Genomic DNA, 23,812 nt, shown 5'->3' on the forward strand with positions numbered 1-23,812 from the left:
TTTTATTAAAGTACATACACTCACCGGCCACTTTATTAGGTACACCTTACAAGTAGCAGGTTGGACCCTTCAGAACTTGCCATCAGAACTGCCTTAATCCTTTGTGGCATAGATTCAATAAAGTGCTGGAAATATTCCTCAGAGATATTGGTCGATATTGACATGATAGTATCATGCAGATGCTGCAGATTTGTTAGCAGCACATCCATGATGCGAATCTCGTTCCACCACATCCAAAAGGTGCTCTTTTGGATTGAGATCTGGTGACTGTGGAGGCCATTTGAGTACAGTGAACTCATTGTCATGTTCAAGAAACCAGTCTGAGATGATTTACACTTTGACATGGCGTGTTATCCTGCTGGAAGTAGCCATCCGAAGATGGTTACACTGTGGTCATAAAGGAATGGACATGGTCAGCAACAATCCTTAGGTAGGCTGTGGCATTGACACGATACTCAATTAGCACAAATGGGCCCAAAGTGTACCAAGAAAATATCCCCCACACCATTACACCACCACCACCAGCCTGAAACGATGATACAAGGCAGGATAAATTCATGCTTTCATGTTGTTTATGCCAAATTCTGACCCTACCATCTGAATGTCGCAGCAGAAATAGAAACTTTCCAGAATTTATTGCCCAATTTTGGAGAGCCTGTGCAAATTGTAGCCTCAGGTTCCTGTTCTTAGCTGACATGAGTGTCACCCGGTGTGGTCTTCTGCTGCTGTTGCCCATCCACCTTAAAGTTGGACGCATTGTGCATTCAGAGATGCTCTTCTGCATACCTTGGTTGAGTGGTTATTTGAGTTACTGTTGCCTTTCTATAAACTTGAACCAGTCTGGCCATTCTCCTCTGACCTTTGGTATCCAGAAGGCATTTGCGCTCACAGATCTGCCGCTTATTGGATATTTTCTCTTTTTCAGACCATTCTCTTTAAACCCTAGAAATGGTTGTGCGTGGAAATCCCTGTAGATCAGCAGTTTCTGAAATACTCAGACCAGCCCATCTGGCCCCAACAATCATGCCACGTTCAAAGTCACTTAAATCACCTTTCCTCCCCATTCTGATGCTCGGTTTGAACTGCTAAACTAAACTGCACTTCATTTTGTCATACAGTATTTTTGTTCTGCCTTAATAATAGGGCTGGGCAATTTTTATTTTTTTTTTTGCCCTCATAGTTCACTGACAGGTGTTATACATAAATATGCTCACATATTACATTAGGTGAGAGATTTTTGAATGAAAGGTCCATTACTTGATTTTAAAATAATTGAAGGAAACACACACAATCTACTATCTATGATTATTTATTGAACATGAGTCAAATAACAACTAAAATTAACACAGCGATTGCATAAAACGAGAAGTCACTTTTTTCTTATAATACAGTGAAAATAAATAACTTGCACTTTTGGAAACAAAATAAATTATTTTCAGTGTTTTTGAAAGTAAGGGTAGGAAAAGTATTCTAAAAAATTGACGGTTCTGAATGTCGATTTCGATTACCTCCTGATGAATCGCCCAGCCCTACTTGATGAATTACTCACTGAATTGCTCAAATGATTGGTTCAAAACACCTGATTCATTTAGAAACAAAGCAAATGACTGGAACTTTGAACCACTGACTCACTCAAACTATTCAAAAATAACCGTGTTTCTCAGAGGCACACAGATGTTCTGCTCCACTTTCATTTTTATCTACTTTCATTAGTGAAACGGAAAAAGAAAACAATGTTGTGTTTGTCAAATGAAATCAAAATCGCATTTCTGATCAGCAGTTAAACACTGCTCATTAATAGAGCTTGTAATTGTAGATGCTTCTGAAGCTTTGTGGCACATGTTGAGATACAGCTTGAATTTATGTGTTGTACTTAATGGTTTATGGTTTGGCAAAGTAGGTCTTGGTTTATATTGCATTTATTTGTCTTTACAGAGCAATTCTGGTGTCACAAACACATCTTATGTAATACTAAACCTTTAGCATGAAGATATCAAGAACTTAATTAGACAGTAATCAGATCATTAGATTTGGACTTGCCCTGCCCATTTGGAAACTAATAAATAATTCATGTAGGTAATGTAAACTTGTTGATGTTTATATACAATAACAATTTGAAAAAATTGACCTGGAAAAAATTAATTGATTATAGGTTCTAAGTGTCAAATTTGATTACTTTTTGATTAATCGCCCACCCCCTTCTTAATGAATGATTCACTGAATTGCTCAAATGATTTGTTCAAACGCCTGATTCATTTAGAAACAAAGCAATTGACTGGATCATGGAACCACTGACTCACTCAAACTATTCAAAAATAACCGTGTTTCTCAGAGACGCACAGATGTTCTGCTCCACTTTCATTTTGATCTACTTTCCTTAGTGAAACAGAAAGAAAAACAATGTTGCCTCTGTCGAATAAATGCAACATCTCTGATCACGCTCAAACAGAACTGTCAGAACAGTGGAAGATCTAACGTTTTCCTTCCCTGTGTATTTTTTGTCTGAAAACATGCCTCATATACTGACCATTGTCAATTTCTGCAAATAAATGCACTAAATGATCTGCTATTTGGAATTTTGAAGGCATGCTAGTTTATAAAATTAAACACAAGTAAACGTTTCACACAAAACACTTACTTATTAATGTCACATTCAAAGAACTGATAATAACACCGAAGTTGCCTCATTATTTTTTAAGAGCTTTATATAAAATCTCTGAATTATTGGAGTAGCAAGGGAACATCTGTGTAATTAAGGGATACCGCTTAAGTATGTTTTAGACGTTGACTTTGTTGAAACTAAAGAATGCAGCCCCGGATGTTTGGAATATTGTTAACTCTCCGGGAACCTTGGGTGTTGCTCTTGGCCAAGTGGCAGATTCAGCAGGAAGTCATTTTAACCCACTGTATACACACACATGCTGCTGTTTCATTAAAACATCTCCAAAATCCCGATCTTATCCTTCTTTTAAATCAGCCACTGTTTATAATGTTGTATGAACTCACTGTTTTTGAATATTGTATTACCCGCTTGCTAAATTCATAGAGAACTGCCCTGCTCTTTCCCTAACTCATACCATGTGAGGAGAGGCTGATGTTTATAAGACTGAACCTTACACAAGAGCAGACTGTCTGATAAGGCAACCGCACAGGAAACAAACCACGAAGCAATCATTTCTTGCTCGCGTTTTTGAGTTTTCTAAAACTGAAGCGTGGCAGCTTGTCAAATGTGCATGGGAGGTTTTTTGACGGAGTGAATGTCCAGTGTGTGGCAGATGTTGGGTGTTGGGGAAATGGAGTGACAGGCATACTTTGAGTCTTGAGATCTGCTGTCAGGGTCAGTGGCCACTGGGCGACCCCTAGAATGATACTGTACCAGAAAAGCATTATAAATCTGTCTCTCTCTCTCTGTACCATCTGGGGCTCAGTGGATAAATTATTAAACTGGCTAGTGTCTGCTATTGCAACATAAGATCACTGGAAAAAAGTGATTTTACTGTCATTGTTGCAAAACTTCAGAAACCGTATCTATACAGTGAGACCATTCACTGTGGTTTACAGCTGAAATGAACAATAGTGTCAGCAAAACACCAACCTTTATACCTTTTCACAAAAGCGAGGCTGATTATCTATTAAAGGGATAGTACACCCAAAAAATGAAACTGTGCTCAGTTTACTCACCCTTCAAACCTGAGTTTCTTTCTTCTGTTGAACACAAAAGAGGATATTTTGAAGCAGGCGGAAAACCTGTAACCATTGAATTCCACAGTAGGAATAACAAACAGTGTGGCAGTCAATGGGTACAGGTTTCCAGTTTTCCTAAGAATATCTTCCTTAGTGTTTGTTACAAACCCCTGATGTTAGTCCAGGGGATGGTGGGGTTTGACATTCAGGTGTAATTAAAATATAAATTATACAAACAGTGAATAAGAGCAAAAGACAACCAAAATAAAACCAAAATTGTGATTTTATTTATATTTCCCAAAAGTGAACAAAAACGACGAATAAATCCAAAATAAAGAAAATAAAGTAAGGCAAAATATACTATTTACAATATTTACAACACTGAAACAAATACAAAGACAGGAGAGCTGGCAGAAGGGACGTGGGCGGCGCTAAAGGAACGAAAAGAACAAAACCCAAACTAAATCTAACTTCCCAGAAGCATCTAGCTCAGTGTTTCCCAACCCTGTTCCTGGAGGCACACCAACAGTACATATTTTGGAAGTCTCCGTTATCTGACCCATTAACTTCAGGTTTTGGAGTCTCTTCTGATGTTATGATAAGATGATTCAGGTGTGTTTGATTAGGGAGAGGTTGAAAATGTGGACTGTTGGTGTGCCTTCAGGAACAGGGTTGGAAAACACTGATCTAGCTAACTAACTATGTGAAACAAAATAATTAGCACGCGAAGAGTCTTCCGAGTCCTGACTGTCTACTCTATCTATCTATCTAAAAGTACAAGGGGTGGCGCTCGCCCCTAACCTAATGTACTATACAGAAGAGTAGTCCTAAGCGTTGCAAAATGTATGTCAAGTGACCTTCTTACCTGTCTGCTTCGTCCAAGCCTTAAACAGAGAAATGGAGTGATCTACAAATAACGGACGGATAACGTGCACACAGAAACGGGCAACAACAAAATACACAGTTAGACGGGTTTTTTCGTAACGCAACGCAACAAGAAAACAAAATAAGAAAGGGAAAAGAGAGGGGCTGGTGAGTGGTCTGGCGCGCGCTTTTATGATGGGTGGTCTTTGCTTATTGGATGTGACGTAAGAATGACATAACCGGGGGAGAAATGACTGACAGCTGAATAGACCAATGAACGGAACCTGTGAATAATGAAAGCAGATATGGGAGAGCAGAGCGAGAGAGAAAACACAAACAGAGCACAAATAACACAAATATGTAACAGTGTTCAACAGAAGAAAGAGAAACATAAAGGACTGAAATAAGTAAAGGGTAAGTAAATATTGATATAATTTTCATTTTTGGATGAACTATCCCTTTAACCTGCTTAATCCAAATTTTTCTCTTGCAATTGAAGGACATATGTTTTCTCATTAGGCAAACCTAATACACAAACTCCAAATCTCCTTTGATATTATGTTAGTTAAAAGGACAATTCTATGGTGGCTGAGAGAGTTTAGCATGCTGCGATTGAAGAAAACACATACAATTACAAAAAATGGCAGCAAATTAAGATCTTCATCTGTTTGACAGCACACGTGCTGCAAATTCTCACATCGCATTCACATTTTTAAAAAAATGCAATACATTTTTTCACAAAGCAAACAATTTACGAAAACGCGGACACAACGTTCGCCTACGTGCAGTGAGGCGAACGTGCTACCCACTGTGCCACCTGGCAGCCCTGGGTGAATTATCCCCTTTAAATTAGATTTTTATCAAAAAAAATTTACTACATTGACTTCAGCGGTGGATTTTACCAATAAGCGGCCGCTTAAGGCCCCAGGAAGCTTAGAGGTCCTCAATAAATACCTATAAACTATAACTATAAATTATATATAACATAGTTGTCTGTCATATTTTGTACGGTGAGGGTAGCTAAAAAATGAAATTATAATGTAATTATTACATTCATGCAAATTTGTCCCACCACCCCAATCATGGAGCAGTCCAATAAGATCAAGATTTAGTTTTAAAAACAAAATAACCTACTTATTATTTTTAGTTGTTTTCCTTTTTATTTTAAGAAAAAGAAAACAAAAACATGTAGAAAAAAAGATTGAACGACATAAGAAAAAGACAGCACAATCAATAAACAAAAAATAAATAAATACACAGTGGGTATATTAACACTTTTAAATTCCATGACTACAATTGCTTAGGGAAACATTTATATGTTTTCAATAGCCCTCGTTGGACATTCACTTTAAAATTGTGGCGAAATATGCAAGAAGCTGAGAACTGAAGCATGCAAAAAGTAAAGAAATGTTGCCAAAGCCGTGTTTTACAGCGCACCTGAGTTAAAACACAATCCAACACACACATGCATGTTTTTGCAGAAAGAAAGCTCATCTTTGCCTTAATTTGGTCTAATGTTAATATCAACATGACAAAAATATTCCTCTCTTTTTGGATATTATCTGGCTTTATTGTGTTTTATTCATTAATGCATGTGTTTGTGTTGATAATGCTTCATCAAACCATTGTTTAGGCCATGCAGACTGTTGGATAGTGTTAATCAACAGCTACTTAATCATTAAAAATGTATTCATTACAGTCCTCAATACATTTACATTGAACAAAAAGCCTGTTCTACATTTCTTGTTGAACATGCCACATTGCAGAAGTAAAGTGGGTTGTGACCCTAACTGGCATTGTAATGTTGTTGGTGGGGTTGGTCAAACCCAATGATACAGTTGCAAAGCATCTAAAAAATATGGTTTACTGGTGTTATATTGCTTAATTTGTTATTATTCATTATATATTATGTCTTATTTCACATAGCAATTTTGTTTGTTCAGTATTTTGAGGCCCTGACAATGCATAATGTTGAAAATGGGTTTCAAAACTATATAAAGGAAAAATATTCTTGCTGAATATTTCCCAGAAAGGAAGTGAAATATGTTGTGAATATAACCAACATTGCGGGGTTGGTCAATCAAGCCCATTTGTCCTTGTTGCAAGCGTTTAGATGTTTGTGTTGGTATTTTTATAACAGGACAGTATATATTGACAAAAAGCTAATTTTAAAAAGACAGGGATGGGATCGGGGAAGTCTGGGAGTGAGGATTCCATCGCTGGACATCCAAGGCGTGGTTGTGCTCGATGGTGCCGGTGCACTACACACTATTTGAAAACCTTTTAAACCAGCACTATATGGTTTATATTGATATAGTATTTATATTTTACTGGGGTTATGGTTTAAGGTGTTCATTCATTTATTTTTATTCGGCTGAGTCCCTTATTTATCAGGGGTTGCCACAGCGGAATGTCAACTATTCCGCCATATGTTTTATGTAGTGGATGCCCTTCCAGTTGCAACCCAGTACAGTTTAAGGTGTCATTACTTTTTAATCATGATGAAAGCATTTTCTTTTAGCATTCTTGTTTGTTAGTTTTTCAGACAGACAACATTCTAGCCTTAACAATTTCAGTTAATCTTTTGGCATTGTACATTGTATGGATTTTATGCATTAAGTCTATCGCAATGTGAGAACACTTCGTAACAAAGTGATATCCCCAATTACTGGCCTGGTATTCATAAAACAGCACTTCTTTTTGTTTGTCTGTGTGAATATGAAAGGGTATATCACTTTATATCGGATATCACTCAGCCAGTGGAGATCGCTGATTTTTAAAGAAAACAGACCTTAAACGTGTCGATGTTGTAACGACATACAGTTCGCCGGAAGTGTTTGACCCAGGTTAATGAAAAATTAAAAGTCCCTCCACATACTTCTGCATATATCCTATTGCTTAGGGATTGTTGCCATATATATGCAATTTTTTTTTAATTTTAAGGTCCATTGTTTATAAATAAACCCCTTTCTGTCAATGGTTCATTATGCCTCCAACCGATCAACAACCAATCAACTGAACGAAGGTCTAACTCTACATGTAATTATTTTATTATTTATTTATTGCAATAATCAGTTTTAGTAGTGAAGAAAAGCACTATTTCCACTATAGTTACTTTAGCGTGACAAAAATGATCAACATGTTGAATAAATTGGGAATACCTGTCCTATTTCCACCACCAAACATTAAAAACAAACAACAGATAAAACTGTGGATGAATTACTTTTAAGATGAATAAAAACGTTAAAAATTAAAAACTTATTTAAAATGTTACTGTAATACATAGTATGTCAAGCCACATTTCAAGCCACAAAAACACCTCATTTCCGGTGTATGCTCACAATACAACAAATAAAACTTTACAAAAAACACAAAAACATCAAGATATACACACTGTAAAAAATATTTGATCAATTAGTCCTGACAACAGATGTTTTTAGGTCATTGTAACTTCAAACTAAGTTAATCATGTTCTAACTTAATTTTATAAGTTACAGAAGCAGTTTAACATAATATAAGTTCAATGGACTCATAAGGTTAATTGATTCAGCTTAAAATTTAAGGCAACCAGGATTTTTTTACAGTGCAGTGCAGTAATCATGACATCTTAATGCTTAGGTTGAATGACTAAACCGTTTAGTAAAATAATTCCTTCTCACGCTTCAAGGCTTTGTCCTGTGAGAAGATGGACATGTGACTGGTATTTTATATTAAAGTGTGAGGCTCTTGTTCCTCATTCTTGCATTATAGTAATCATGTTACCTTCAGTGAAGCCACATATGCGTGCGCGTCAGTTCTGCTCAAAAACAAAGTATCAGTGAAACAGGGTGACTCAGTTTATACCAGCGTGCGGTGGACGGTAATTTTGTTTAAATGTTTTGGTGGTGCTGTCCAGTGAGACTGAAAAGACGTGGAGAGATTAAATGTTGCTGGAACGTTCTGTGTGGAAGAGATTCACAATAGTGGAATCTGCTCTAGCAGAGTAATTGGCCCATTTATCACAGTGACAGAGACAGACAGAGGAAGAGAAAGAGGGAAGGTGGGGTGGAAATACAGGAAGACCACTCTGTACTCTCAGAAGTTCTTCTCAGTGCTGCTAGATATCACAAAGTGAATGTGTGATCATCAAACTTAAAGAGACAGTTCACACAAAAATTCTGTCATTGTTCACACACTAGTTTATTTTTTCTGCTGAATGAAAAACAAGATATTTTGAAGAATGTTGGTCTGTGTACCTTTTTGAAATTTTATTTTCCTTTTAGAAACAGGTATTATGAACTAAAAAATATATATATTTTCTTGGTGAAAAATGCAGGAGCAAAAATGTTAAAATATTTTTTGATTAGATTTGTAAAATATTTTGAATAGCAAACAATAAAATCATCAGAAAACAGAAATGAAAAAAGGCAATTTTTTTTACCTTGAATATTCCTTGACTGCATACTCCTTTACATTGACACATTGTTGTCATACACATATAATGACTATTATCTTTTCCACAAAATTATGTCATTATAACAAGATCTTTATTTTTTTTTTGTTCCAAAGTAAAAATAAAGTGCAAAGGGGTACCAAAGTAACCCATATGTAAATTAAATGTCTAACATAACATATGACCAGAGTTGGGTGTAACGCGTTCCTCAGCATTACGGTATTATAATTACAGTTTTTAGGAACCCAGTAATGTAACGAATTACATTTTAAATGTGTGTAATTTAATTCCAGTTACTGAAGTCAGTAATTGTGTTACTTAAGTTACAAATATAGTGTTTAGAAGAAAAAATGCTTCTTTTGAAACATGTTTTCTGCTGCAACGTCAGTTAATGACCATGCACTTTTAAATTGCTGGAAAACGCAAGCTGAAATGGTTGCTGACGAGAGTGACTTCTTCAAGTGGAAATACAGACATTACTTTGTTTTCATAAAGCATGAAACCTAAAATATTGCTGTTAAATTCAGTCTGTGTCCAGACTTTAAAGAACTTTCAACTGATTTTAACTCAACCAGCAACTTTTTCAAACACTTGAATAGAAAGCATCCAGACTCAGAAACACAGCAGCCCAACTCAGCCTAAACAGGCTAAATTGGATTTTTGTGCAGGATCAGTAGTGAAGGTATCTTCTGAATGTGAAAAGAAGCGCAGCTGCTTATGGGGCCGTTTACATTTCACGTCTTTTGCGCGCTCGCATATTGGGAATGCATATTACGTGCGCTTGCATTTCCCAGATGTACCCAGTTGAAAACCGAAAGTCACGTGATGAGAACTGATCGATCAGCTTCTTACTTTGGAATATACACATTTAGGCAGACTAATTACCTCACACAAACACAGACCACCCAAACACTGCAGTGCTTTTTCAAACTATCGATGTCAATGGTCACAGGTATCCAGTTTTCTTTGTGTCTTCTTTTGTGTTAAAAAAAACAACAAAGACAAACAGGGTTGTAAAAAGTGAATGATGCGAGAATTTTAAGTTTTGGGTGAACTCTTTAAGTATTTCGAATATGTCAAGCTGCTGTGAACAACCCATTGTAATGTTTCTCAGTGAATATTAAATTACTAAAAGAGCTGCAGTTTATTTATTAGTATAAATTGATACATTTTATAAATTAATATATATATATATATATATATATATATATATATATATATATATATATATATATATATATATATATATATATATTTATAAATTAGTAATGTAATCAGATTACAATTTTCCAGTAGTAATCAGTAATTTGTAATCGATTACTTTTTTTAATGTAACTTACCCAACACTGTATATAACATTCAAACCAACAACAGTTAACATAAGAGCAAATTCAAAAATAAACAAAAAATAATATAAGCGGTGGGTAAGCCAAAGGAAATGAAGCAAAATAAGATCCTCCAAAGCAGTCTCTCAAACGCATCTTTGCAGCTCCTTAAATAAGCCATAAGATTAGCTGCACCTGCTCATAATATTTATCTATTAAGGAAAAAAAGAAAGCAAAAACCAGGAAACAGGATGAACCAATCACAAACCCTTAACACTTTTTTCTCAAGATAACAATAAAAAGATAACTTTTTTGTGGCCAGCAGGCCAGCAGCAGCCCCAACATCATCATTTTACCAGCAGCAATTATAGACCCTTTTCACATTTCCGGGTTTCTCAGCAGCAGAAGGCATCATGGCTGGGTAAACTTAGAGCGCAATGAATGGGAGAGTACAACAAATATTTTTACAATCCTATTTCCTGAAATAATAAAAAAAAAAACGCTGCGATGGTGTTATCAAGACTTTCAGAAAAAAAAAGAAAAATAGTGTGAGACTGATGACGGCAGCCAGAGGAGAGTATAACGTCAAATTTACTGTCATAAATGCTGAATAACCTCGCTTAAGCGGTAATTTGTTTTTTGTAATTTGTGATGCAAAGAAGAAGTAATACTGTACATACATAAATGCATATAAATGTCACATAAAAATGAATACTTTCAAGGATTTAAGATTATAATGACCGTTAAAAGTGTCATAACAGTCTTGTAAAAAGAGTCCATTAGAAGAAAAACAATAAAAACTGTATAATAATTTATATAGAATGAACACAGTTATAAAGCTTAGACAAATGTAAAAAACAAAAACTATCAAAGAAATATGCCGTCAAAAGATGGGATCTCGATGCTCTCTACATATCTACAGTGCTCAGCATATATAAGTACACCCCATCACAAATCTCTGTTTTAAATTCTTATTTTTTATAGGAAGCTATACAATATTATATTTGTGCAATGACATTAGATTAGTCAGTACTGAAGCCAAATCTGGAGCTTATCTAACAAAATAACTTACGAAAATGGTCCAAAAACTACAGTAGTACACCCAAATATATGTTATAGAAAAATGTTAAATACAAATTTTAAAAGAGGAAAAATCCAGAGAAGCAAAAAATTTGTTAAAATTTGGTAGGTTGTAATTTTTTTTAAATATATGCTTAAATGTAATTGTATTATCTTTCAATTTCTAAACATGTTTGGTGACTAAAATATTATTTTAATAAATATATCTGTTTAATAAATCTGTTTTGTTTAAATGCACCAAAATACATTGCCTATATTCACTAATAAATGGATACAAATATTAATTTTCAAAATGGGGTACTCAATGCTGAGCACTATACTAGTAGCTATAGACCATTTAAATGTGGTCATGTCATTGGCCCATGAACATTTCCTGCTTGTTATCAAACTATTTCAGAACTTTAACAATAGGCAGTTCAATCATAACTTAATGTAAAAAACGCTATCATGGCATTATTTATCAAGATGTAGCTCTTTTTTGAATTCTTGGAAGCTATAAAAATGTAAAATGTAAAACAGGAAATATGTTGGGACCTTTGTTTTTGTTTACATAGCTCAAAATGGTCTATAAGGAAACTACAGGCAAAAAAGTCCAGCATTTTCTCTATTTTTCCCACACACATATTGTTTGTTGTTTTGATAATATACAAATGAAGCTAAAAATTAATAATTTTTTTTAATTGCTCATGTGTCTTTCATTTTTGATTTTTAAAACCCAAAAAATTTTTTTTTAAATACCCTTTTCGGTAACACTTTAGTTCAGGTCACAATTCATGCTTTTAACAACTAGTTTATTTCCTGCTTATTATTAAGATATTAACAGTTCATTATTTATAAAGTATGATCTAATTCTACATTCCTAATCCTACCCAAAACCTAAACCCAACAACTACCAACAACTAACTATAAGTAAACGGTAAATTAGTAGTTTAATAAGCTATCAGTGTTAGTTAATGGTTTGTTTATATCATGAATTGTGACCTAAACTAAAGTGGTCCCCCTTTTTCTAAAAGGAAAATAAAATGATCAAAAGATACAAATGGCAAATAGTTAAGTAACAACATTGTTCAAAATATCTTATTTTGAGTTCAACAAAAAAATTTAACTCGTAAAAGTTTGCAATCACTTGTGGGTGAGTAAATGTGAGTATATTTTCTTGTGAGTGTTTATCATTACAGGTGAGTCTTTTAGTTGGTTTGTTTGATAATATAGGCTGGGCTTTAGTAAGACAAATTCAGTCAGGCCTGGAATGTTTCTCACTGCTAACAGTCTGGGAAAGGTGTGACATTCTAAAGTAAACCCCTCGACCTGTACACGTGCTCTTGCACACGAACACACACACAGAAAGAGACACACACACTCAAGCACGCACATAAACAATTCCAAAAAGCCTTGAGCTGCAACTGGGATATTGAACATATGGACTCTAACTGCATGGCTTCCTTTCTCAACATAGGCTGAAGACACACCACAGGAGGTGAGCTCACTTCTGAAGATCAACAAAACGGGCAGCAGAAAAAAAGAGTAGAAAATAAGGTGAGAGCTCAACAGAAAACGTGTACCAAGAGAAAACAAGAACAGTAGGTGAAACAAAAACACAGAATAATGCTAAAAGAAATTTCATAGACTTACTAGTGAAGAGATTTGTTCATGTCAAGTACAAACATTTCATTTGGCTATAAAAAACTGAACATTTATAGTGAAAGATGACAAAACTGCCGCTTATTTATATTATGCCTACATTTCTCCAAATTCTACACACAAAAACACACACACAACATGCAAAATATCACAAACATATTGTAAAATGGTTTTAACTTTTCTAAAAATGGTAATATTGCACAATAACTTAGCACACAAACTTGAAATAATTATCCATATACACGCAGACTATTCAAAAGTATTATAAAGGTTTGTGTTATTTTGCTTGTTCAGAATTTAGTGGACCAAAAGAGTACTGCAATTGTAATTTATTTACATTTTTAAATCTCAAATCTCTTTTAAATCTCTTTTTTATCAACAGTATCAGACAAAACAGTCTTGTGTCAGTAATCAGTAACACAAGAGCTGTTAGTTGCATGCAGTATGTGTAATTTAGGACACTGTGTTAGTGTTTTGCGAAACGTTTATCAAAACCAAACTGAGTTCAAAGCATGTAATGTGCTTGTATCTTTTGCAGACTTGGTCTAAAACTTGGATAGATGAGTAAACGGTTTTATTAAGTGGGTCTCAGACATCCCTTTTAGTGTCTTAAAAATTGTATTCTAACGTAGCCCTATATGCATTTCTGGAGAGTGCCAAATATGTCCTAGCAGCTACAATTTTTTTTTGTTTTTTTGCAGTTTTTGTTTTCACAAAGCCACCAGAGGCCGCTTTTATGCTTTTTGAGATCTCAAATTTCTCTCCAGTAGAGGCCGCTGTTGACTGACTGACTGAGACTGACCGACCGACCGACTGACCAACCGATCCCCCAATTACCCCCTTATCTAAACCCAAGAGACAGTCCTCACTGCAGCCCGCAGCTTGATGACGTACTGGACCGGGTCCACTACATAATGGACGATTGTCTACACCTCCCCCTTCCCTAAACATAACTATCACAGTAGCATGGGCATTACTTTAGTGGGCGGTACAATGTCGACTACGTAGTGGACCTGGTCCAGTATATCATCGTGGTTACAGACTGCAGTGAGGACATATTGAAACCCAACCAATTATGTTTTCAAAAGCACCGACTGACCAGCACTTACCCACTTCCCTAAACTCAACCGACTGTTTTGAAAAGCAATCCAGAAAAAAAAGTCACTATTTTTACTACTTTTTCAGATTTTACTATATTCTCACCCTGTTATTTACTTGTTTATTTCATTTTTTGACTTCTGTTTTTGTCTTACCCACTTTCTGGAACTGTTCCTTGCCAGACTCAAACCTCATCGTCGCGGTCAACTCTTCTTTGCATCTCAAGTCTGTTGACCTACGCTGCAAGCCACTGGACAAACTGGTAACTGGTACCTCTATACAGAGGTAATCTGTCAGCTGCTAGAGTGAAAAGGAACAGCGTCAAACCGCCCCACATCGTTCGTTTTAAAGACTTCTGGCTAAATAATTTGAGATCTCCAGAAATGTATATAGGGCTACGTTTTTAGAATGAGCTTATAATGCAACTCTGAGCGAGCAGTCTACTTAAAAATGTAGTTTAGTAAGTAGTGTGATTATTACATACACTCAAAAATAATTTTTATTGCTTGTTCAAATAACTTAATTGTTTTATGTTCAATCCATTTAATGAATATGGGTTGTATGAATGAACCAGATAATAATGTTGTCATCATCACATGACCTACCAGCATCAGTTCAGTCACTTCATTCTCGTTCATAAATCCTTACTCATGACTTCATGGGACACTGACACAACCATTGAAAGTGAAATAGGTCAGCCAGGTACTTCTCACCTAAAACATTTTTAAAATAGGTCTTAATTGACAAATATCAGAGTTCACATCACATAATTATTACTGAGCACTTCAGCAGTCATTTACTAATTATGGAGATAGTTTTACCATTTATTTTTTAGCATAGGGATTTAAAATAATCTGTACTATGTACTATAAGTCATGAACCAAACCAACCAGCTCAGACGAACAATCCAAAAAAAACATTTACAGCCTATGAAAATCTACCCACTTTAAAGATGAATTATAGTCTCAGATGGCAAATCAGAAGTGCGTGCTTACAACACACAGGACATTATCATGCAGGACATTTCTCTTTATAGTTAATAAGTCTAATGAGTAATATTTGCAATCAGATGCTCTAAAACTGTGTGAAAATATTGGGTTCATCAATGTTTTCCAATTATATGGTTTTTTTTGTTGTTGTTGTTTTGTTTAGTAAAGCCATGTGTGTATCCAATGTTTCACATTTGCTACAAAATGTTCCATTGAGAGGAACCTTTACTGCCCAGGGAGGTTCAATATTACACCTTGATTATTCTTGTTGAGCTGCATTAGAACAGCCTCTTCTAAAAGCCCCTGCGGCGCCACTTCCATCTCCCTGCTGCCTTCCTGCCCCTGCAGAACTGTGGCTTGGGTAAATGGCACACATATGGCCCTCTCTCTGGGGATTGAGATTAAATGAGCTCCCCCGTACTTCTTCAAATATATACATGCCACTTTATAGATCCCTAACAGATCACTCTTCTGATGGACAAATCGATAGAGATATTTATGAGCATTTTTAAAGTCAAATAGAGCACAGTGAAGTGATGATTGTATATTGCATAGCTACAGTCGTCCCAATAAATTCACATTTTTAGTGGCTAGGACCCTTAAATATATCGATCCTTGTGTGTGGGATTCTCTTTTTAAAAACAGCTATACTGTATATTTATACTTTGTGAACAAAGTTAAAGGTGCAGTAGGGGATTGTCTTCAGAAAGATTTTTTGTTGTGCTGGTCTCTTCACGTTTCAATATTAAGGATTAAAGTAAGTGAACTAAATGTATTTATATGTATTTTTATATTCTGGGGAAGACATAAGACAAAAAAATGTTCATCCAATTAAAATTTGTCAGGTCGACAATTCCCATAATTCTGATAAGTAGCCCAAACTGTCTGTCAACAAATGTAGATTTGTACATCACACAGATCTGCTGTTTGCGCGTACACTCATGTTCCTTTTACAGCATCAGTAATGTAGATTTTCATTTATTTTAACAACCAAACAAAAGTAAATAATGCTATTCCGCCTAGCCTGCTTTTCTGAGCTGAAGTTGGTTTTATATTCACATTGTTTAATTTTTGAACATTGACAACCTGTGACGCGCTCCCTATATTTTTACCATGCTACTTTGAATATTCGGTCTGAAATAGCATGTAAGTATGGCTTAGTAATAAGTGTAATTCCTGCACCCTGCCGGCCAAGCACTAAGAATACAGTAACGTTAGTTGCTTAAGGACAAAGCGTGTGAGAGAGTGAGACCAGCAATCCTTGCATGCATGAAATATTGCACATTATGACAAGTTTTGCTTGCTACACAACTGAAAATGTGCTAGATATAATACAGTTTTTCATTCAGAATTGTAGTATTATAAAGTACTTTGAAGTTTTCTAACTGGCAAATTACATGATGTAGTGGGTTGTCCACTGTCATCTTTAAGGTGCGTGTTAGCAATATCAGGAGGCGTGGCTTTGGACGGCAGGTGTGGGACTGTGTTTCAAGGATATTATGCTAACCGGTTAGCATTTTGGCAGGTCACATACTGCACCTTTAACATAGTTTAACATGACATTTAAAATAATGTTTTTTATTGTACTAAATACAATGAAAAAATTACTCATTTTACTTCATCAAGTTAGTTAAAAACTGTAAACTGACAGCGAATCTTGTTTTACAATCATAGTAAACATGACTAATAATTTCAGAAAGGCTTGAATAAGCTCCACCACAAATACATCAAATAAACTTACTTGGTATTTTTGAGTCATGAGCTATATTTCAGCTTCATCCGAGTCTGTCTTCGTCACTGACTGCTGTTTATCAAACGTAACGCATGAGAAGCAGACATGCACGTCGGAGCGGTGGGCGGGGAGAAGCAGCTCATTTTCATTTAAAGCCACAGGCTACAAAAACAGCAACATTGTCCTCAGACACCAAGATGGGTAGATTCTGGAGGCTATAATAAATAATCTGATGGGTATTGATGGGAGCGGAAACTTTACAGACACATTCTGGAGACACCAAAGTCTTATCTCACATCATGTAAAAGGGGTAAAATATGTGCCCTTTAATATCTATTTATCTTGCAAAATATTATGCAGATCTAATAATCATTTCTAATGTTTGTTAGAATAACTTAGAATAAAGAATAACTGCAACTGATACAATTCCTTTGATTTGTTTAACAAATTATATAATAAATATCTGAAATAAACAAACAATAAAATAGTATTAATTACACTATATTCATTATAATCTCATTATTACTACCTTGAACATATATGATTATATATATATATATATATATATATATATATATATATATATATATATATATATATATATATATATATATATATATATATATATATATATATTAATGCAAATTAACCTCAGCCTGTGGTAATATGCACTATTCGAGGGTCTGTGAAGGGTTAACTGGTGACAGATGACTCTGGCACATCTCTAAGTCTCCAGCTGATCATCATGTTGCACACAGACTGTATATCTGTTGAACCCACCGACACTATATATTGTCTTCCCTATCACTGACATTCTCCTCTGCTCTCTGGAGTCTTCATCGTCCGTCTCTCTGACCCCCTATAAGGTAAAGCTCTGCGCTCCCGGAAGACAGATACCGACTGCAATCTGAAATGGCTTTTAAACACAGACTACACCCTGGATTTGTCTGGCTTGTAAATGTCTCTTTAGGCCTGATTTACAGAGGCAGGCCATGTGCTGAAGCTGTCCCCTCTCTGAACCCTTCAGATGGATGTGGTCCCCTGACTAAAGTTGCCTTCGGTGAGCTCCATTCGTGATTTTAGGAGTGGAACATTTCATTGCTGTCAGATCACTCTGTATCTCTGTTGCCTAGCAACTGCAGTCCATTGCAAAGATGCCTGGGATGGTCACTGGGTTTAATGAAACAGCGGATTAACAAGGGCTGAGGATGAAGACGCTGCTCTTCTCAGAAAATCTGCTAGATTCTTGCTGTAATTGATTTTGCAAATCAAATGCGGGATCTTTCATCTTTAACTAAAAACAACTGCCCTGCATTGTTTATCTGATTATGCTATTTTGAGTGGCACACAAAATGCCATTAAATGCTGAAACGTAATGTAATAACATCAGGAAGTGTAATTTAATATAATGTGATAAGAGTGAGGATATCATCCACAAACATTTGGATGTCAAGATAGTGACTATATTTGCAAGCCTTATTGGTTTACAAGTGGAAAGTTAATAGGCCGTAATGAACTTGTTTCCTTCAGGCCAAGTTTCCTGAGTTTTGCTCTCATTTTCAACTTCTTTAATGACTGAATTATGAATATTGAAATAAATTCACGTAACAAACCCTCAACAGAAGGAGCTCTTCTCTAAATGTTTTTGTCGCAATATTTGTTCAAGCTTTAATCATGATATGGTATAATCACCATGCATAATTAAAGGGGTGATCCAGAGTGTATTTTTAAGGCTTGGTTGTGTTTGTAAGATGCAAAGCTCATGCTTCATTTGTAGAAAATCGCGTTATTTTTTCATATATCCTACTTTAATTATATACAGCTACTCCGCTAACATGAAAACAACTGTCATATTTCCATTCTTAGATTTCTGTAAAACATTCAATACTGTGGAGCATAGTTTTTTTATTCTCTTCTTTAAGGGTTTTTGGTTTGGGTGAATTATTTTTTGTACAGCAGTTAAAACTTTTTTTTGGAAATGCCAATAGTCCAATTAAACTTAAATAAGGAACTACTTCTAGATTTTAATTAAAAAAGATTAGACAGGGTTGTAGCATCTCCTCTTATCTTTTTCTACTTGTTACCCAATTATTATCTATATATATTAAATAAAGTACTCTTAATGGTATTTCAATTGTGAACAGAGAAGTTATTTTAAATCAGTTAGCTGATGACACAGCCCTCTTTTTGTAAAATAGTGACCAAATTCCAACTGCGATTAAAATAATTAGCAATTTTTCTAGTGCATCTGGTTTTAACTTAAATATTAATAAATGTGAATTGATGGCTGTAAAAGAATGTGATTTTAACAATATATGTAACATTCCTATAAAAGATAGGGTTACATACTTAGGAATTATTATTGTAAAAGACCGAAAAGATGTCCGCTTAATTTAACCCATTAATTGATAAAAAAAAAAAAAGTTAAATTTTTGACCTCTTAAGGGGAGATTTTCCTTACAAAGGCTGAAGGTATTGCCAGACTGACAAACACCTCTTTCGCTTTATATCTCCATAACCACACAAATATAGATAAAAAGCTATTTGATTTCCTATAGAAAAATCGAACTCATTATATTAAAAGACTATAATTATGTATTCGAATGAAAATGGTGGCCCTAATTTCATAGACTTTACCACTGTGAACCACACCTTTAAGATTAATTGGATTAAACACCATTTTAAAAAACCCTACAAGCACGCGCTTTTGTGCTGTGTAAATAGTGTCAAGGCTATGTTTACATGGACACCAATAATTAGATTTTAATGTGATTAAAACAATACTCTGATTAAGGGTCTACCATGTAAACAGCGATATTTGATGAATTTAATCAGATTAAGGTCATAATCGAACTAACAAGAGATCGAACTAAGACATGTGGAGTATGCCAATTTTAGTCGCATTATTGAACTGCAGTACAGACATGTAAACACCTTAATCAAACTATTATCGTCATGTAGGGCTTTTTGCTGTGTTTTGCGACAGGATAGTCCACACACACCCACACCTACACACGGCTGTTTGACACTCTGCGCCTACCGAGTCAGTGCAGACCACAGACACATGCATCGTGAAATGCGGAGGTTTTTTCTTCCATTCAGCATGTGGTGTGAACTTCCATTAAAACAACAGTCTTCCAGCAGTTTATAGTTGCGTCCAATATCTCGTTTGTCACAGGGGGGCGTGCCCGAATGAAAGTGAAAGTGCCAAACCGCAGTTAAAGTCAACAACTTAAAGAGCCCATATTATACATGAAATAGGGTCATATTTAGGTTGTAAGGGTCTCCAACAACAGTCTAATATGCATGCAAGGTCAAACAACACTTTCATGGTCTTATAATCTGCATTTATTTTTACCTAATTATCCCAGCGACTCCCATATGAATCGTTCAGCGATTCATTTGTTCCCAAACCCTTCCTCAGCGCGAAGCTAATCTGCGCTGATTGGACCGATGACAGCCTGCTGCGATTGGTCGACGACACTGACTGGCTTCAGCGCGAGACAGAGTGAAATGCCCAGCAGATAATCAACTATATAAAAGTAGTCACAGTGCATACACGCTTCATAGTGGATTTTGGCTGCCAGTGGGTGAATGTAAACACAGACGATGGACTAGAAAATACTGACGACTAACTATTTTTTTGAGCAAAAAGTCCAAGAACTGGCGAGGAGATCTCCTAGCCTCCTAGTCACAGTCTTCTTGGTCTTTTCACACACACACACACCCACACACACACACACACACACACACACACACACACACGCACACACACACACAGGGCCTGCGCGTCCATAGAGGAGCGGCTGAATAGAGAGGGCGCGGCGCTCAGTTATATCCGCGAATACCCGTGCGTTACACACACGAGGAGACACACACACACACACACAGAGGGCCGGCGCATCCATAGAGGAGCGGCTGAATTGAGGCGGCGCGGCGCTCAGTTATATCCGCGAATACCCGTGCGTTACACACACGAGGAGACACACACACACAGGGCCGGCGCATCCATAGAGGAGCGGCTGAATTGAGGCGGCGCGGCGCTCAGTTATATCCGCGAATATCCATGCGTTACACACACGAGGAGACACACACACAGGGCCGGCGCGTCCATAGAGGAGCGGCTGAATTGAGAGGGCACGGCGCTCAGTTATATCCGCGAATACCCGTGCGTTACACACACGAGGAGACACACACACACACACACACACACACACACACACATTACTTGACCGTTGCATGTGTGTAAACAGCTGACGATCCGTAATCAAAGCGGCACGCGTCGCGTTTTCAACGTGGCTTTACACGCGATATGAGAATATAAAGAGTTAACCTGATACAGTACACGCGGTTACAAGTAACAAAACACTACTAAATACAGAATTTGCAAGATAGAGTAAACGAGGCAATAATTTTAATCGCACGTACTTACACTGGTGAAATGGGGGAAGAAACTGATCCATGATGCACTGATCCATGTTCAGACAGTCTTCACTGATCCTTCCTTTAACAAACTGATGAAGTCTTCTTTGAAAGCATATAGTTTTCAGAAGCACTCAGAACTGCTCAAGGCTGGGCTATAATGCTGAGGTTTCCGCTTTAATTAGACTCAATAATATCCATCTGCACAGCGTGACTTCATTCAACCGGTGTCTGTCTGTGTGTGTGTGTGAGACTTTTTTTTCTGTTAGTGGGCGGGGCCGCAGGTTTCAAATCTCCCGGGTTTGCGCACCCAACTACTTGTGTTTCGTAGCTGCGTCATCACGAAACACCTAATGACTCGTTATCAAGACGACTCGTTTGAAGCACTATGAGTCGACTCTTTTATAGATGAATCAATAGTTTTAAACACTGTACACTTACAGATTTAAGCCTTAGCTGGATATTTCACTTCACTTAGAGCTGTGTTACACACTACATGGAAGGGCATTTTCAAAAACCCATAAAATGGGCTCTTTAATAATGAAACACCCGAAACTACATGAAACTCCGGAGGAAATGCGGATAGCGTGGTGACGCAATGACGTTAATCTAAGTATGTGCTAACACGGGATCATGAAAGAAACATTCAAAAAGCAACTCATGTAAACGCCTTAATCTTAATATTGTTTTAATTGAATTAAGGCAAATAATTCGATTACTGATTTCCATGTACACGTAGTCACTTAAAGTAGCTGTTAGACGTATGAATTTGAGCTTGAATCAGACAGAAAATAAAAAGGACACAGCTGAACGTCACACCTGCTCTCTAAAATAAAATCTAACAAGTGTCTTTCATATATATTTGGGTTATAAGCATGTATAAGTAATATGAAACGTTCCCATTTCTTGCGAGTTTGTTATTTGAGATGTAGAACACAGGGAAAACGGCCGCATAGAGAGAGACACTGCAGCACTGGTGAAGATTGAGCCTGTTTACAGCGGTTTGACAGATAAAAATGAATTTGTAGCTAAATTTTTTACGATGCCAACAAGTTTACATCCTTGTTTACGTGCGTGCTACAACATACTGTTAACGCTAGAAACTGCCTGTAGTTGATAAATTTTAACAAATAAAAATACTTACAGGTTGTGGCTCACAATCCACAGCTTCAACTATCATGGTTGGAGATGCTCCTTCTTTGAGGAGTTTTAGCTGAACCCAGCACTGAACTGGGAGAGATTCTGGAAGCTCTCCTTTGTCAAATGTTAGCAATATATTTTTTTATAATTCTCTGGAACATAATTAAAATTAAATTGTAAGCACTTCTCTCTTTGTGTCGTGTCCTTTGGAAGCCCAAATACAGAAACAGAACAAACAGAACAAACATTTTAGCTTTCTCTGCTATAACATTACCTCACCTCTGGCCATGCCCCTTCACTGCGCGGAGTTGTATGCATGTGGTGAATGCGCATAACATGAAGCATTTGTGTTCTCACTAGCCCGGATGTATTTGTTAGTAGTCCCCAAAATTCATTCGCTGTAGGCTTTGCTAAGCTAACTCTGTAATAGCCAATGTCTCCCTTTGCATTGAACTTTGAGCATATTACATTTAGAGATGCTGTTTATGTTTACACAGCTACATTAAACATCAACTTAAGTTTAAAATATGATATCGTAGTGGTCCATCCCTTTAAATTAAAAAAGATAATTACTTTAAGAAGTTAAATAGCGATTACAACAAAAAGAACTATGTGAATAATAAGAACTAGATGCTTTAATCCAATTAAAAGGGATTAAAAAGGAGTATAAAATATAGATGCTTAAGTTGGTAAAGTAATATCAACATTGAGTATATAACTACCTTAGATATAGAAAAAATACAGCTAAACTTATTTGTAACTAGTTATTAAACATCAATTGAAAAAAGAGCATCATCTGAGATTAATAAATGCATTACAAATAGATTTACCATCAGTTTACTTTAAATAACTAATGTTAAAAAAGGAACAATAGGCCTGTAAAGAAGACCATTTATTTTGCATGTTGTAAACCAGATTAACACGTGAAAATACTTTCTGTGTTTTAAATGGTCTTTTAAAAAATTCATTCATGTTATGATGCATTATATTCAGTAGGGGAGAGCGGGGACGAAAGTAAAGTGGGACAAAAGTAACTAAGCAATTTTCTCGAAGCCCTGACAACATTTGCTTTCTAGGCTATAACAGTACATCCAGTATGCAACCCATAATGGAGCTGCCAAATATCATGTGAGTTCAATTTATGTTATTATGAGCTGAAAGTAAATTATTGTAGCGTTTTTCTTTTTAATTTTAAAGAAGTTGTGTTTCTCTTTTCATGTGTCACACTAATGATTAATCTACAGTTGCTTTAGTGTAAAAACACATCCTTAAGTTTTTCATGTTAAAAGCAAGTCAGGTTTAAATAGCAAGAGTTCCTGTGGGGACGAAAGTAACACTGTTATTTATGTCACACTGATAATAGCCATACCTTATTTTTCACTTCCACATTAGAGTTTGCAGTGTC

At 36.0% G+C, this 23,812-nt stretch overlaps 1 protein-coding gene across 4 annotated transcripts in view; it reads left to right on the forward strand.

Moving 5' to 3' along the window:
• gng2 (guanine nucleotide binding protein (G protein), gamma 2) overlaps positions 1 to 23,812 on the forward strand; it is a 36,687-nt gene that overhangs the window by 5,597 nt on the left and 7,278 nt on the right. For 2 of the 4 annotated variants that reach the window (XM_056471296.1, XM_056471295.1), the window contains exon 2: positions 12,842 to 12,921. The exons of the other annotated variants lie outside the window; for them this stretch is intronic. The gene's annotated coding sequence lies outside the window, so the exon portion shown is untranslated. The remainder of the gene's footprint in view (positions 1 to 12,841; positions 12,922 to 23,812) is intronic. 4 annotated transcript variants of the gene reach the window in all.

The sequence above is a fragment of the Danio aesculapii genome, chromosome 13 (genome assembly GCF_903798145.1).
Source record: "Danio aesculapii chromosome 13, fDanAes4.1, whole genome shotgun sequence".
NCBI lineage: Eukaryota > Metazoa > Chordata > Actinopteri > Cypriniformes > Danionidae > Danio > Danio aesculapii.